Below are 16,038 nucleotides of genomic sequence, written 5' to 3' on the forward strand. Positions count from 1 at the left end.
TTTTGGTGCGTGTCACTCCCACAGTGCACCACACAAAGCAGCTGTCTGTGGGCTTCCATCACACTGATCACATAAGAGTGAATTTACCTCGCATATAAAGAATTTTTGGTATAAAAAGGGTCATCGCATAAGAGCAATTTCGCACATATAGAACTTGCATAAAGCAAGGGAAACCTGTATATAGAAATATATTTTTCCAAAAAAAAAAAGAAAAGGGAAGAACACAGATCCACGTGGCTGCAATTAGGAGTAAGGGCCCTGTGTATATAATCATTTTTGAGTTGGGCTTATAAGCCTTATAACCACCCAGAAGTGTGTGTTGTGGGGAGGGGGAATGGCAGATCAGCATGACTTGCTAGTCAGAGAGTGAGGTGGTAGGGCAGAATGAGATTGTGGGGGTGGGCAAGCTGAGTCTGAGGGGGCTTGCTTGTATTGGCAGTGGGTGCCCCCCAGCTCCCTCTTTCACTCCCCCTTGCCCTTCTCTCCTGAAGCGCTGCATTTCAAATGTGGCCCTTATTCCTAATCATTGGCATGCAGACCTGGGAAGACATGTACCCTTCCAGGGTGTTGGGCTTGCTTGCTCTGGGCATGAGTCCTCAGGACACAGGGTCGATGTCCGTGGTGGAGGGAGCTCCTGTGAGCTGCAGCAGAGGTGCCCGGTACTCTGTTCCTGGGTTTTGATGTCAGTAACCTCAGAGGACTCCTTGGTCTTGGGCTCAGGCCAGGAGGTATACGGGAAGACATGCCCAACCAACCCGAGCAGCACCCCACCATGTTCCAGTGCTCATGAAGTCTTGTCCCTGACAGTGTGTGGGTCTGGCTCCAGGCAAGCTTCAAGTGTACAGCTGGCTCACCTCAGGGACTCAGAACGGGCATCTACCTGCTTGCCCTGGCTTGCAGGGTTATATGTCTCAGGCCAAACCAGGGGAGCGAATTTCATCAATTGTCAGCTACTTGCAACATGAGAGAGGCAGGCAGCCAGCCACACCCTGACCTATCTTTAAGAATGCTAATGGGGGATCTGCCTGCTTGCCCCAAAAAAGGGGATATCTGCCCAGTGTTTTCTCCTCCCTGGGGAGCCCAGACACCTGGCTTATCTCCCCTTCTGATCCTAACAAGACCACAGGCCCTCGAGGGCTCCCCCCACACTCACTCCTCCTGCTGCCACTCAATTTCCCACCTCCCAAGCCCTGCGCCACCCTCTTACCCCGCTCTTGTACATGTGTTTCTTCCTCTATGCATAAATCCTATATAGGTCTCAGTATTGTAATTATGCATGTCCGGCCATGAAGACTGATTTAAAGGGCTGGACACTGGGAATTACGCTAGGCATTTCTTTTTTCTCTCTCTCTAACTTCCTCTCCCCACTTTTCCACTTCAGTATCCTATACCCTTCCAAAACCCCGCCTGTGGAAAAGTCAGATCCATCCCTCAGAATGATGGAGATGAGAATGACCAGAAGCCACTGCCTCATTATGAGTCCTTAAGCTCACCACAACACTCAAGACTATTTGTATGGTTTTACTGGTATATACCCCTTGCATAGCACCCTGGAATAGGCTGCCTCCTGGCCAGGGTACATGCCAGGCCAGGGTGCAGCCCTCTCCAGCAGTAGGACTCCCAGTAAGAGTCAGGATGCCCAGGCCCTGGGATGGGGCCCTGCCATGCTGCTGCCATGCTGCTACTGTTGGCTACAAATGTCCAACTCGGGATCCTTAAAATTCTGGTTTATTAGGTGGATTGAAGCACTGTAATGAAGTTAAATCATAAACCTTGGGGCTGGTCCCCCCCCCACACACACACATGCACACACACACAGTAGCAAGCTACAAGAGTCAGGTATACCTATCCCACAGGCACTGGAGTTTGCTGTTGATGGCCAGTCGAGGCTTCTTTCAGCATGGTGTTATCCTCCAGAAGGAGGTCGCCGGCTGGTCCTTCTGGCTGGACAGGTCGGGTGCTGGTCAAGTTGGAGATCAAGAGGGCACTGCTGAGGGTCACTTTCACTGCTTTTTATCTGTCCTTGGCAGACTTTGGTGACTCCCCACTTTTCAGGTTTGCCCAATCCAGGGGTCGTTGACCCTCATGGGACTTTCCCCTCAGTGGCTACTGGATGGCATCTGTCAGCCCCAGGGGTCGTCCGCATGTACGTGCAGGTTTGGGAGTCCGTTGATGAATTTTGAATAGGGCTCTGGGAGCAGTCGACCTGGAGATATTCATCCCAAAAGTTGGTCCCCAGCGTTGATTAACTCAAACCAGGGCTTCTAGCCCTTGAACAGTGATGTTTAGAGATTTCCCGGTTGTTACATTGTCTCCTATTGATTTCTTCCCTTGGTTGATCTGCGGTTTCCCTAGGTGTTAATTGCTGCCTGCTACTGTGTTACACATTCAATCACTGATTCACTCACTCTTACAGGGTCTCCGGCCTGATACAGGGGAGCGGCAGTTTGACTCCTGCCCTTGTTAACATTGTTACTAAACACATTTAGTTGAAAGTTGAAAGATGAGGAGTATAAAATATAAGCTACAAAAGTAATGCCGTGGCACACAAATAGATAAAAATACCAAAATACAAGGGGAGATACAAAATGCACACACACAAATTTTAAAACACAATTCCTTATCTTAAAGTGAAAGAAAGAGGAAGGAAGAAAAGGTAAAAGAGGAAAAACATATTCAAAGAGGGGAGAGCAAATGCAGGCAAGAGGAAAAGGGGGCTTTCTGCTATACTACAGCCCTGCTAAAGTGCAGCACTGACACCTTGGCCTGCAGGTCCTGGTGCCTGGGGGTGACAGCAGGGCACAGCTGGACTGGCCAGGCCTTGCTGGAGACCTCTCCCTCTCCCTGCCCACATCCCACAAGCAGGCAGGGCAAAAAGGGAACTGGGAGCTGGGCAATGTGCAATGCAGTCACCAAGGGCAAGAGGGCAGGGCAGGGAGGGGTGGTTGTGAAGCTCTCTTGCCACCTCCAGTGGTTGCGTGGCACGACAGCTCTGGCAGTGATGGCATGGGGCTTCCCATGAGAGAAGGATCTCTGAGCAGGCTCTGGGGAACCCTGGCAGCTTTAACCCATTGCAGCCCTTTCCCTGCTCCTGGAACCCAGGGGATCGCACCCACTGGAATTCCCTCTGCTGAGCGTGGGTGCAGTGAAAGCCACCAGCAGGGGCACGGAGAGGGAAAAGGGGCTGGCAGAAGTGGGGTACAGGGGTTGTGGAGAAAGAGGTGCCATTCCAGCCCTGCAATCCCAAGGCAGTGCCTAGGCACCGGGCACCATGCCAGGCTCCCAGCTGTGGCTGCTCAGGGGCTTTGTGGTCTTTAGGTGTTTGATGAGTTCCTCCTGCCCCACATATGCCAAGCCACCACACTTCCCTGACTCATCCAGGACCACAGAGGCCCTTTCCAACTCTGCTGTGCCATGAGGGAGAGGGTCCCCAGCTGGGCAGGATGGCATGGAGCTGGTGCCAATGCCCCCCTCCCACCTAGGCTGCACAGAACTGAACCAACCCCTTTCCCACAGTGCTGCCCAGCACAGAGCCTTCCCTGGCTGCAAGCCCCTCTGGGCCCCCACTGGCCTTCTGGGGTGACAGGAGCTCCACAAGGGCCTGGGGGCCCCCAGCCCAGAGCCAGCCCCTCTGGTTGAAGAACCGGGATGCGTTCTCCCTTCTCTCCCCTGCCACCCCCCAGTGCCATCTGGCCTGATCATTGCTGTGTCAGTCAGCAGGTGGGAGCAATGGCTTTTGCAGGTTTGGCTAGTGCTCCCTGCCTACCCCTGGTGGTGCTGGGGAGCACTAACCAGGCTCACAAAGCCCATGGCCTATTTGATTAAAAAGACCCGTGGGCCTAGCCCACTAAAAACATGTGGGTCACCCACAAAGCCCATGGGATACTGAAGGAATCACCAGAAATTTGACCAGCGTACAGAAGTTATTTAAAGTGATATAGGTTGCTAAAGTGCTGTAAAATGCAGTGTTTCAAATGTAATACCTCATTTAACATGGCTTAATTGAAGGTGCGGTGCCCATTTTTAAAGTGCTATAAAGCAGCGCACTTCTGGCAAGTTCTGGCAATAAAGTGCTTTAAATGGCAACTTCTGTACACACCCAGATGTCTTTCTTGCCCTTCTGGTCTTTGTTCCCCCTCCTCCTGTAGACAACACCACACTCTTGGAGTACCTTGGGGGAAGGTGTCATACCTGGCTCCTTCTGTTGTTTTTCTCCTTGTGGCCAGAGCCTCCCTCACCCCTTCTCAGTGCTGCCTCTTCCTCCTCTACTCAGCCTTGCTCCCACCCTTCCTCCAAGATGTGGCATTGATCCTTCCACGGTAGTAAATCTCTTATATCAGATTTGGCTGAATCCCTCTGGGCTCTCCCTGGGACCTTTCCCCCGACACTGAACCACCAGGCGCTGCAGCTGCTGGAAACAGGATGTGGAACCAGCCCATGGAGCTGGCTGAGAGGGAACATGAAAACTGAATTGTAAGCACCCTTCCAGGCACATGGGTGAGAGAGAGGGAGAGGGGAGTGTTTGGGGCCGAAGCTGCTGCAATTAAAAAAAAAATAAAATCCAAAAACTTCTCCTTTAAGAAGAAGCATTTCCATTCCAACCATTCCTGAGCCTCCCTGTCTGCAGTCCCTGCCCTCACTCAGCCTGAAAGCTTAACCCTAAACAGACAAGGTTCTTTGGGTAGATGTGATATCTTTTATTAGACCAACTGAGTAGTTGGAAAAAGTTCTTAGCAAGCTTTTGGGCGCAGTCACCCTCAGGGAGTCTCTGCTGTAACCCTAAACATGCTTCTTGCTGGTCCCCCAGGGTGAGCAAGCAAAGCTTTTGCCAACCTTGGGTCCATAGAGTAGCAGTGATCATGTCTACTTTACAAGCAGAAGGTACTGGATTTGTGACCCAGTTCATATGACTTCTTTTACCCAGGGGACAGATCCGTTTCTCTGTTGTTTCATAGTTTCATATTTGATAGGGTCGGTAGGGACCTGAGCAGATCATCAAGTCCAACCCCCTGCCATGGCAGGAAAAAGTACTGGGGTCAAACGACCCCAGCAAGGTGTTCGTCTAACCTCCTCTTAAAGACCCCCAGGGTAGGAGCCAGCACCACTTCTCTTGGAAGTTGGTTCCAGATCCTAGCCACCCTGACAGTGAAGTAGCGCCTCCTGATATCTAGCCTGAATCTACCCCCTGCCAGCTTGTGACCATTATTTCTAGTCACTCCTGGTAGTGCTCGGGGGAACAGGGACTCCCCCAATGCCTGCTGGTCCCCTCTGACTAGTTTGTAACAGGCCACTAGATCCCCCTCAGCCTTCTCTTGTGGAGGCTGAATAGGTTCAGGTCCCTTAGCCTCTCCTCATAGGGCCTGCCCTGCTGCCCCCTGATCACATGAGTGGCCCTCCTCTGGACCCTCTCAATGCTGTCCACATCCCTCCTGAAGTGCAGTGCCCAGAACTGGACACAGTACTCCAACTGCGGCCTGACCAGTGTCACACAGTGGGGGAGGATCACCTCCTTGGACCTGCTTGAGATGCATCTGTGGATGCATGACAAGGTGTGGTTGGCCTTCCTGACTGCATACCTGCACTGTTGGCCCATGTTCATTTTGGCATCAGTAATGACTCCAAGAACCTTTTCTGCCTCTGCACTGACAAGAAGGGAGTTCCCCAGCCTGTAGGTATGCTGCTGGTTCTTCCTCCTCAGGTGAAGCACCTTGCACTTGGCAGTGTTGAAACCCATCCTGTTCTCACCTTCCCATCCCTGTAACCTGTCTAGGTCCAATTTCAGCCTATTCCTCCCTTCTAGCATGCCCACTCCCCCTCACATCTTAGTGTCATCAGCAAATTTGAAGAGGGTGCTTTTTACCCCCTCGCCCAAGTCACTGATGAAGACGTTGAACAGCGCAGGTCAGAGGACCGAGCTCTGGGGAACCCCACTGCCCACATCCCTCCAGGTCAAAAATGACCTGTCCACCACCACTCTCTGGGTGCAGCCCTCCAGCCAGTTAGTGACCCATCTGACTGTGTAGGCATTGACACCACAGTTGCCTAATTTTTTAATGAGAATGGGGTGAGAGACAGTGTCGAAGGCCTTCCTAAAGTCCAGAAAGACTATGCCCACTGCTACCCCTGCGTCTAAGGATTTTGTGACCTGGTCATAGAAGGCCACCAGGTTGGTCTGACAGAACCTGCCTCTAATGAACTTGTGTTGGTTGCCCCTAAGCATAGTCTCCCCTGCTGGCCCCTTGCAGACATGCGCCAGGATAATTCTCTCAAAAAGCTTACCCAGGATCGAGGTAAGACTGACTGGCCTATAGTTTCCTGGGTCCTCCTCCCTCCATTTTTTGAAAATGGGAACCACATTGGCTCTTTTCCAGTCCTCTAGCACCACACCAGAGCACCACGAGTAGGGTCCTCTTGCTGGTGGGGATAGCCTGACATAAACTTTGTTTGCCCCAAACCTGATAGGAACAGAAAGCAAGTTTTGGGGTCCCAAGAGGCTGGACTGGAGGTAGAGCAAGATTGTTTTGGCAAAAACAGCAGTACTGCCTGAACAGGGACTTGAACCCTGGACCCTCAGATTAAAAGTCTGATGCTCTACCAACTGAGCTCTCCAGGCCCACAAAATATAGCTCTCTGTATGTGTTTGTGTGTGTGTGTATGCGCGCGCGCGTGTATGTGTGTACATGCATGCACCTGTGTCTTTAGTAGCTGATTTCATCCCAGCTTTTGTTAAGGGTCCCTACATCTCCAACGCATGCTATCTTCTCTACTCTGACACCTGTTTCAGGTACTTTTCGCTAACAAAAGAAATACAAAGAAAAGCTTCCTTTTCTCATTTGCATGTATTTGCATTCATGCAAGTGAGAGGTTCTTTTCTCTTTGATGGTGTTTTCACTTCCCTTTTATTTTGTTGGTGGGCAGGTTTGGTTTGGTTTTCAAGGGGCCTTTCACTGGAAATAGAGGCTTCCAGCTCAATGTGGCACATGCCTGGTTTGCTTTCTCCTGTTTGAATGAGATGTCCAAAAATGGAGCCATCCGAAGGCCATTTTCTCAAGGTGTAAACAGTGCTTTCCAAGCAAGACTCTTCCCAGTACACTCTCCCCACTCCGCGCCTGCTGTGAGTTTTTGGCAGGGCCTGGTCTGAATTCATCCCTGGGCTCTCCTGGCAATGGAGGCAATGACCAGTCAGGTGGAGGGCGCTGGGCATGGCCAGGGTGGGTGACTTTCTGCTCCCTTGGTTCCTGGGAAGGACCAAGTGCATGTAGTTGTAGAATGAGCAAGCTGAGAGGAGGTGGAGCAGGCAGCGCTAAGAGGGATGGAGGAAAGCTAAGGGCAGGAGAGAGAGAGCAGGGCAAACTGTGTTTATTGGCTTCTCTCAGGCCCCTGGGTGAGAAGAGCACAAAGCTCACAATGACAAGAAGCGACTTTCCTAAATGGCCAAGCAGCAGAGAGAACGGACATCAAATCTGCTGAATTTGGTCTGGCTGAATCTGAGCCTCCCTCAAAGGGCTTCTTGTTACAAGGAAACTCCTCTGCTTCCTGTTCCCTTAAACGTCTCCTTTCAGTCTTGAGCTGGCGGGATCCTGGGAAGCGTATTTTGGATCAATCATGTTCCTGGGCATGTTTGCAGAAATGTTTGGTGTTTCGCTGCAGATGCCATTCCCAGTTAAAAAGGTCCTGTATTTTCCTGTCTTTTCTGTTCTTCTGCCCGTGTCCAAACAGGGGAAGGTTGTTCCCAATAGACAGAGCTGATGTCACAGCCTTGCCAGCTGCTTCCCAGAAAGCGGGACAGAGCAGCGGCCTTCAGGTCTCCCAGTTTCCCTGCCTCTCTTCAGAGGCAGGGTGTTAGCCTTCCCTCTCTTGCCCTGCTTTCCTCAAAGACACTCTGCCTTGAGGAACCCAAGACCTGCCTTGCCTTCTGCAGTGGGGCTCCTTCCCTCACCCCCTGGCATGTGCTCCTTGTGCTGGCTGCAGAGGACCTCTGTCCAGGGCCTGGACAGCAAAAGCCCAGACAGGAAGGGGGATTTGTGTTCTGAAAGAGAAACGGCAAGTCCTCTTCAGCCAGGAGGAAGGTGGAAGAGCAAGATGGGGCCTAGAAATGTAGGATTGGGCCAACCAGCTCAGACTTGATGTCCATGGAGGCACAGGGACTGCTAACTGGGAGCTGGAGTGGGCAGATAGCTGGGAGACGTGAGTTTGGGGAACCAACACAGGTTTTTCAAAAAAGATTTTTGAAGGGCTTAATAGCACACTTCAGTTTTTAAAAACTGCCATTTTCTCTTACTTTATTTTGTTTCAACAGCTTTGTGTCTGAGTTTTCTAGCTTGCCAAGCAAACAGGAAAGATAAACTGAGAATTTCCCTTACTGAACTGGAAGTGTCTCTAGTTTCAAGTGAGAGCTGCCATCAGCAACAATACCCCTCAATTCTTGATAACAAATTTAAGAAGGGATCTATTTCTCTTATTCATTTTTCCACAATAAATTGCTTGTTTGCAAATCAGCACCTCCAGCAGACATCAACCCCGAGCAGGTGACATCTTTCTGGGATCTGGTAGACAGGGATAGCTAAGCAAAAGGAAAAAGAAAACAAGTACTCTGGCAGCTTTCTGTTTTGAGAGCTTGGCTAGTTCAGTTGGCAGCTCCACAGCCTTTTAATCTGAAAGTCTAGAGTTTAAGTCCTGCTTCCTGTGCTGGCTGCTGTTGCAGACAAGGCCCTCCTGTTTCCTTTAAACAGAGTAAGATTGTCCCAAATACTTCCCTTTATACCCCTCCCCCTATAATGGAAAGATGGCCAGTTGATTTCTGAATTTCTCCTGGGGAACAGCTGTCAGGTCCTTGAGCTGTCTCCCTGTTTCCCACAGGACTGCACCCTCCTTGAGCTGGGTCAGAAGCCCTCCACTGAGGAGCTGAACACTTTAGAACAAATTTCATTTTTTTATACTTAACATTTCTTTTCAGTGTAAACCTCATATCCTCCCTCAGATAGCATTGGTTCCATTCAGGCAGTAAAACAAGTAACTAAAAGTGGAATTGGGGATTTCATAGTTTTCATAGAAATTAGGGTTGGAAGGGACTTCGGAAGATCATCGATTCCAGCCTCAAGGGCAGGAAGTCAGCTGGAGTCAAAGGATCCCAGCTAGATAGACGTCCAAATGTTTCTTAAAGGAGACCAGAGTAGGTTCTTGCACCACCTCTGGAAGGAGTCTATTCCAGGCCTTGGGGGCTTGGACAGTAAAGAAGTTTTTCCTTATGTCCAGCCTAAAATGGTCTTGGAGGAGTTTGTGACCATTTGATCTTGTCATCCCTTGGGGCACTCTTGCAAACAGGTGTTCCTCCAGATCCTGAGGCACACCCCTTACATGCTTATAGGCAGCCACCAGGTCCCCCCTGAGCCTGCGCTTTTCCAGGCTGGAGAGTCCCTGTCATCATAAGGCCTATTCTCCTGCCCTCTGATCATGCGCGTGGCTCTCCTCTAGACACTCTCAAACTTCTCCACATCCTTTTAAAATTGTGGAGCCCAGAATTGGATGCAGTACTCTGGCTGCAGCCTCACCAAGGCCAAGTACAGTGGAAGGATGATATCCTGCGATTTGCTTGAGAAGCATCTATGGATGCAAGCCAGAGCATCTACGGGGAAAAGGGAAGGTTTTTCTATACCTTCTCAATCTTTCCCCAATAACAAATTGTTTAAAAGAAAAAACAGAAGAAAAGTGCATTTCCATTCTCTGTTCAGCTGCCATGACATCATTCCCTTCCTACCTAACTTCCTTCCTCTCAGAAATCGCAGCTTGATAAAAAAACTCTCATGTACTTTCTCCTTGTGCAAAGGAAGACACCCCAGTATCTCTCAGGAAAAACTTTGCAGCAGCTGTGGTTCCATAGTGTAGTGATCATCACATCTATTTTACATGCAGAAGGTCCTGGGTTCAAGCCCCAGTGGGATCAGAGTGCTTGCATTTTAGGAAACCCCATGCAAAGGAGGGGGCAACCAAACTACCAACGTTTCTGGGATTTGGCAAGACCCAGTGTTTGGCCGCATCCTACCCAACCCAGAATAATCTGATACTCAGAGCTGCTCCCCTACTATGTGTGTCCCAGAGCAAAACAAAAGCAGCCTTGAGAACTGCTGCCTGTTATCAGCCCATGCTTTTTGGGTGCAGCTGGTGGACAGCCAGGGAGAGGGGAGCTGGGCCGGGTTGGGGTGGGTGACCCTCCACTTATTTGATTCCCAGTAATGGCCAGCTGCAGTGGCAAGGGAAGGTGTCAGCAAAGCTGAGAGAAGGAAGAGACATCACTGAGCGGGTCTGGGGGAGGCGCAGTCCAGAATGGAGAGACTAGGACCAGGCTAGATTGGCTGACCCCCCTCCCCCCGCAGCTCCCTGGGCTGTGAGATGCTGGTCACAGGAGAAGTGGAGAGCAAAGCTCATAATGGCAAATGCCCCAGGCAGGCACCCACCAGGATGGCCAATGGAAAAGGCTTTGAACTTCAGGTGTAATGGGCTTGGGTCCAGGTTCTGGTTGGGAGTTTCTTATCCACTCTCTTACAACCATCCACTTGTCCAGTGCCCTGCCCTCTCAAGTAAAGCCCTTGGTGAGCAATGGGTTTGTAAAATGTACTGACTCTGGTGGGACTCAAACCCACAACCTTTGAATGCCTTCTGCTTAGTAGAAGGCCAGTGCGCTATCCATTGCACCACAGAGCCAAGGACCACTGCGAAGTCTTGGCCCAGCCACCCAATAACACTTAGTGCTTTGTATGGGTGTTCAAGTTCATAACTGCCTGAGCAAGGCACAGAGGAGGCAGCCATGAAAATTATTTGAAAAACTCTGGCTTTTGGTGCAGCTGCAGAGCCAGAGGAGGCAGTCAGTCATCTCAGTGGCTCTGTGGCAGTTGGGCCATAGGCACCTGGGTCTCTCTGGCTGTCTCTCTCTATGCCTCTAGGCCCTCACTGGCAAGGCTTGGTGTGCTATCAGTCAGTTCAGGTCCTTGTGATCTTTGCGCAGGTCCTTGTAGTCAATGTGCTCCCACACAGCCTGGCAAGCATTGCCCAGGAGCAGGTCCATGGGCAACATGATGTCCCTCAGCCTCACCATCTCCTGGATCCCTTTGTTATTGCTCATGATCACAGGGCCTGCACTCTGCAGGCCGTACAAACTATGGAGCTGGTTTAGGATCTTGTAGAACCATGGTGAGCCCATGATTCATAGTCTGTGGTCGGTCAGGGTGACCTTCCCTGCCCCCAGTGTCTCAGGATATGCCCTGCAAAATATCTCACCAGGCAGGCAGTTTTGAATTCTGTGCCCATCACCAGCTTGCAGATCTGGCTCGTGTACTTGGCCCATACGAACAGGAGGATGCCCAGCACGCCCCTGCCCCGGCCCTCTTATCTTTGTACAAGGTCTTCCTGGCGACCTTTTCCTATCTGTAGCGCCAGAAGAACATACATGTGGCCCTTGGAAATTCAAGCCCAATGCCTTCAGCACTCACTTATTCTGGCATGAGCTTGACCCTGCTCTTGCCATTCTTAGCTTTGCTCTCCCTTAACTGTGTAGCAAGAGTTTTCCTTGCAGTAGTTCAGTAGCCCAGGCTAGGCTTGTCTTTTCCTCCTCCCTCAGTGCTGCCTCTTCCCTGCACTTTCAAGTGCCTTCACATCCTGCTCCCCACCCCACTGCAGTTGGTCCTCCCTGGGAACTATCAAAGCACCTCAAACCCCTTCCCACTGGCCACAAAACTTTGACCCTGCTTGTTAAGAGCTCACACAGGGGAGAGGAGGGGGAGGCTGAAGTAGGGAAAACCTCTTTGTTAAAACTAGAGTAGACCATGGTCTTTGGGTACTTTCCTTTTCTGGCTGCCTGTCTTGTATGTATCAGTTAAAATGAGGCAAGGTTCTTTGGGTAGATGTGATAACTTTTTTTAGACCAACTAAATAGTTGGAAAAAATGTTCCTTGCAAGCTTTCAGCTAGAGTGAAACATCTGTTTTTCAATAAAAGGCATCTTCAAATTAAAACCCTCCAGGATGGAATAAAATTGCAAGTGGAACTGATTTTCTATTTGCATTTTTCAGACAAAACCTCAACTGTTTGCAAAGCAGCAGCAGACATAGAGCAGGTGACATCCCTGTGGGAGCAAGGATCCCGCTCTCAGAAGCTGGGATGGGTTAGGAGCAACAGCAGCACACAAAAAAGTAATGTCAAGTGAGATCCTGGTCATGTCAGTCAGTGGATCATCACGCTTTTGCTCTGATGGTCCAGGTTTTAAATCAGGTGAAGGCTGCTCTTTGCAAGGAGAGAAACTTTCTCCTTTCCCCAAAAAGCTGAGTGCAATAAAGTTCAGTGTCGGAGAGACTGCTTATAAGGACATCATAAAATATTTTGTTTCAATTGTATTATTCAGTTTTTGGGGGAAAGAGACTGTTTTCTTCTGTTTATTTTTAAAAAAATTCTCCCTGGAGAATGACTAAAAAAATAAAACATGAGAGAAAGCCCAGTCCTTCCTCCTTTTCTCACTTTCCTTTGATTAAACAAATAGAGCAGGGGGATCACATGTATGGCCATGGAGTGAGTCTGTCTGGCTCAATGGGTGGAACACTGGAAGTTGGGGTTGTGGCCAAGGCATGACCTTAGGCCCTGGTAGACATGGCAATTGGGAGCAGGAGGTCAAGTGAGGGCTGACACAGCCCCAGCCCCAGCCCCAGCCCCGCTTCAGCTGCTTCACCTGTTGCCATTGCTGCAGTCCCAGCTCTTCCACTGCCAACCTCTTCACCACCCCATTTTGAAGCTGCCATTGCCACCACATGCCCTGTGCCCCATGCTTGTGCTGTGGAATGGGGAATGTAGTGGCATGTAGCAGTGACGGCAGCTTCAGGTCTGGCCAGGTCATGCACTACATGTCAGTAGCTGGAGCCGTTCTGTATTTTTTTGGTAAAAATATATGTCTTTATATATATAAAGGTTATATATATACACCTTCTAGTCACTGATCATTGCCTTCTTAACCCACCATAGGAACCCGTGCACACGTTATGATACTCGCACCTGTGGAAAAGTGCTCCCACGCACCCATTCTCAAGGCATCATCTCCCTTAAAACCCCTTGTCTCTTGACCCTGTCTCTGACTAGGGGGTTTAAAACTCAGCTCATCCACTTTTGCTGATGGGCTTGCTGCTCCTGTCATTGCTGCTGTCCTCATCGCTGTCTTCTGATCCGGTTGTCTCTATGTCCTCTTCGCTGTCCGTCAGTTTCCCTACTGGGTGGAGGGGAGAGTCTTGAAAGATCCTATACCGAATGTCCCTCTGCCAGGTTGATTTGGCTGCAACCTCACCATCCTCTGAGACTGATTTCTGGTACTAGGACTGGAGTTCATTCAAAGCCATGTTAACACAGTCTACCACCTGAGGCTCATGTGCCTGTACATCAGGAGGTTCCTGGACTGTGCTGTATGGCCCAGGTCGGAACAACCACTGCAGTTACCTTGGGCTGGACCCAGTTTGCAAGAGGACCCATGATCTGGATCTAGCCTGAGGCTCAAGGTGAGTTTGAAACCCTGAATGAGAGAAGCTGGAGTGAACTCAGATTGACATGAAATTTTAAGTAAAAACTAAAACATTTTGTCCAAATAGTTCAGCTCCTCAACACTCCTATCCCATCACCAGGACAGACCAGGCCACTTGGAAAAGTGGCAGGGAGGTGCCTGCCATCAGCTCTGCCTGGTGAAAACCTCTGAGGAACAAGTTGTTCCATGTGTAGAATGGACTGCTATTGGTGACAGAGTAGGGCTGTCCCTGCAAAAGCAACAGTTTGTCACCTGAACAGGGACTTGAACCCCAGACCCTCAGATTAAAAGTCTGATGCTCTACCAACTGAGCTATCCAGGCTCATACAAAATTGCTCCCTGTTGGAATCACTGTCCACATCTTTGGTCAAGGGTCTTTCTAGTTTCAAACTAATGTCTACTTTGCCCTGATGCCTCTTAATTGCTGCTATGCAAACCCAGCAGTTTAGCATGAAATAAGGCCCCTTTCTCGTTTTGATTTATGCAACTGAGAGGTTCTCTTCTTCTTGCTCTCTGTCCTGTTTTGCTTGGTTTTACTTTGCTTTGGTTTTCAGGGGTTTTCACTGGAAAATAAAGACTTACAGTTTGGTGTGGCACATTCCTGGTTTGCTTTGCCCTGGTTTGCTTTGCCCAGCAGACGGTTATGAGGGAGAGACCAAAGTTGAGAAAAGGAGGAAAGGTAGCACTGAGAGAAATGGAGGGAACAGGACAAACTGGGTCTGGCAGCCTCCCATGTGCTGTTGGATGAGGAGAGAGCAAAGTTCACAATGGCAAGAAGGGCCTACAGGTCCTCTCCTAAATGGCTGAATAGTGAAAGTGTTGTGCTTTAAGCCCATTGGTTATAGGCCTAGCTGGGTATGAGTTCCACTCAGAAGACTTCCTCTTACAAGGAAGCTACTTATGCTAGCTTTTCCCATAAATGCCTTATGTCACATAGGCAGGCAAGGCTCTTGGAGTAGATGTGATATCTTTTATTAGACTGAGTAGATGGAAAAAAGTTCTTAGAAAGATTTCAGGTGCAATCACCCTTCTTCAGGCATCCTTCTTCTTATGTCACTTAGGAGCTTGTACTCAGGTGTCCAGTAGAAACTGTTGTTAAAGGTTCTGTGTTAGGAAATATTCCCTTCCATCAGAAATCTCCTATTTCCACATAATTTTTTCTTCTCTTGGAAAGGAGATTCCAGGCCCTGGGGTCAGGGAGGTGGGGAGCCTGCAAGTCCCAGAGGGAAAGAATGGCTGGTGCTGGTGGTGTTCCCATGGGAGAGCACAGGACATCCCTGTGCTGATGGTTTAACGTGGGGCTGGGAGCAGAGCTGTGAAACCTCAAAATTAAAACACTGCCAGAATGCAAAGCTTACCAGAACAAAAGCAAAAACACTTGTGAAACTCACCAGAATGGCTGTGTGGTGAAAGTGTTGGTCTTAAAATCTAACACCCATGCCTATGCATGAGTTTGGCACCCACCTCAAGTAGACTTCTGCTTTTCCTCCTGGCAGCATCACTGAGCTGTAGAGGCAATGCGGGACTGGTCAGCTTGGGGCAGACCAGGGGCACCTGGCTCATCAATGAATTTGTGACTCTGGTAGGACTTGAAGCTGCACTTTATGATGGTTTTCTCATGTCTCAGATAGCCACACATTCTCCATAGTGAATATGTGCAAGCACTTGGGGAAGTGAGGATGTTGCTTTTCCCCACCAATGGGGAACTATGTTCCCAGGGCTCCAAGTCCACCATTCAGGACCTCTCCTTTTTCCATTTCCTAACATGGAAATAATTGCTCCTTATCAGAGATTCTCAGAAGCCAGGGATGGCCAACCCCAACTCCCTGTGTTTTGCCCGGGACCTTTCCCGTGACATTAAGGCTAAGCACAGACAGTCAAAAAGCCTGAAGCTGAACTGATTCAGTCTTTGCAGGTTAGTCTAAGCTGCAAAGATTGAACCAATAAGCAAATGGACAGACATTCACTTTACATTCAGGAAATGCAGTCACATGCCTGCAATGGCTCAAACCAGAAGCCAGGGGTGCTAGAGCACAGCTCTCTGGCATGAAACCAGCATGGGGCTGTGTGTCTGCTTCCTTTTCCTGCTGCCCCTAGGGTCTCTGGGATTTGCAGTCCACAATTACAGTAGCAGGACTCTGCAGGGTTGCTCATCACTACCTCTTCCAGTTTCCAGGTGCCTCTGGGATTTGTAGTCCACAGTTGCAGCAAGCATTAAGAAAGCCAGCAGAACAGGGAAGTTCTGCTCAGGGGAAGGTGAGTTTAACCCCCCTCCCTGGCCCCAGATCCTACCAAGGTTTGCCTGAGGGCGTGGGGCAGTGGGCCAGCCCTCACTGCTCCAGCTAGAGAGCAGAGGAGCAGGGCTAGCCCTGCTCTTTTGTGCGGACAGCAAGGCTATAAAGCACACTGGGGTGCTGGAGGACTCTGATTTAACTTGAACATGGAAGGGGTCTGAGTCGGAATTTTCATAAACCGCTTTGACCCAAA

The 16,038-nt window shown here is 49.9% G+C and overlaps 3 non-coding genes across 3 annotated transcripts; 1 reads left to right on the top strand and 2 right to left on the bottom strand.

Moving 5' to 3' along the window:
• Positions 1-6,540: 6,540 nt before the first annotated feature.
• Positions 6,541-6,613, bottom strand: TRNAK-UUU (transfer RNA lysine (anticodon UUU)). The gene has a single exon. It is a non-coding gene; the product is annotated as a tRNA-Lys (tRNA).
• Positions 6,614-9,870: 3,257 nt separating this feature from the next.
• Positions 9,871-9,943, top strand: TRNAV-UAC (transfer RNA valine (anticodon UAC)). The gene has a single exon. It is a non-coding gene; the product is annotated as a tRNA-Val (tRNA).
• Positions 9,944-13,800: 3,857 nt separating this feature from the next.
• On the bottom strand, positions 13,801-13,873 carry TRNAK-UUU (transfer RNA lysine (anticodon UUU)). The gene has a single exon. It is a non-coding gene; the product is annotated as a tRNA-Lys (tRNA).
• Positions 13,874-16,038: the final 2,165 nt, after the last annotated feature.

Source organism: Alligator mississippiensis, chromosome 2 (genome assembly GCF_030867095.1).
Source record: "Alligator mississippiensis isolate rAllMis1 chromosome 2, rAllMis1, whole genome shotgun sequence".
Taxonomy (NCBI): domain Eukaryota; kingdom Metazoa; phylum Chordata; order Crocodylia; family Alligatoridae; genus Alligator; species Alligator mississippiensis.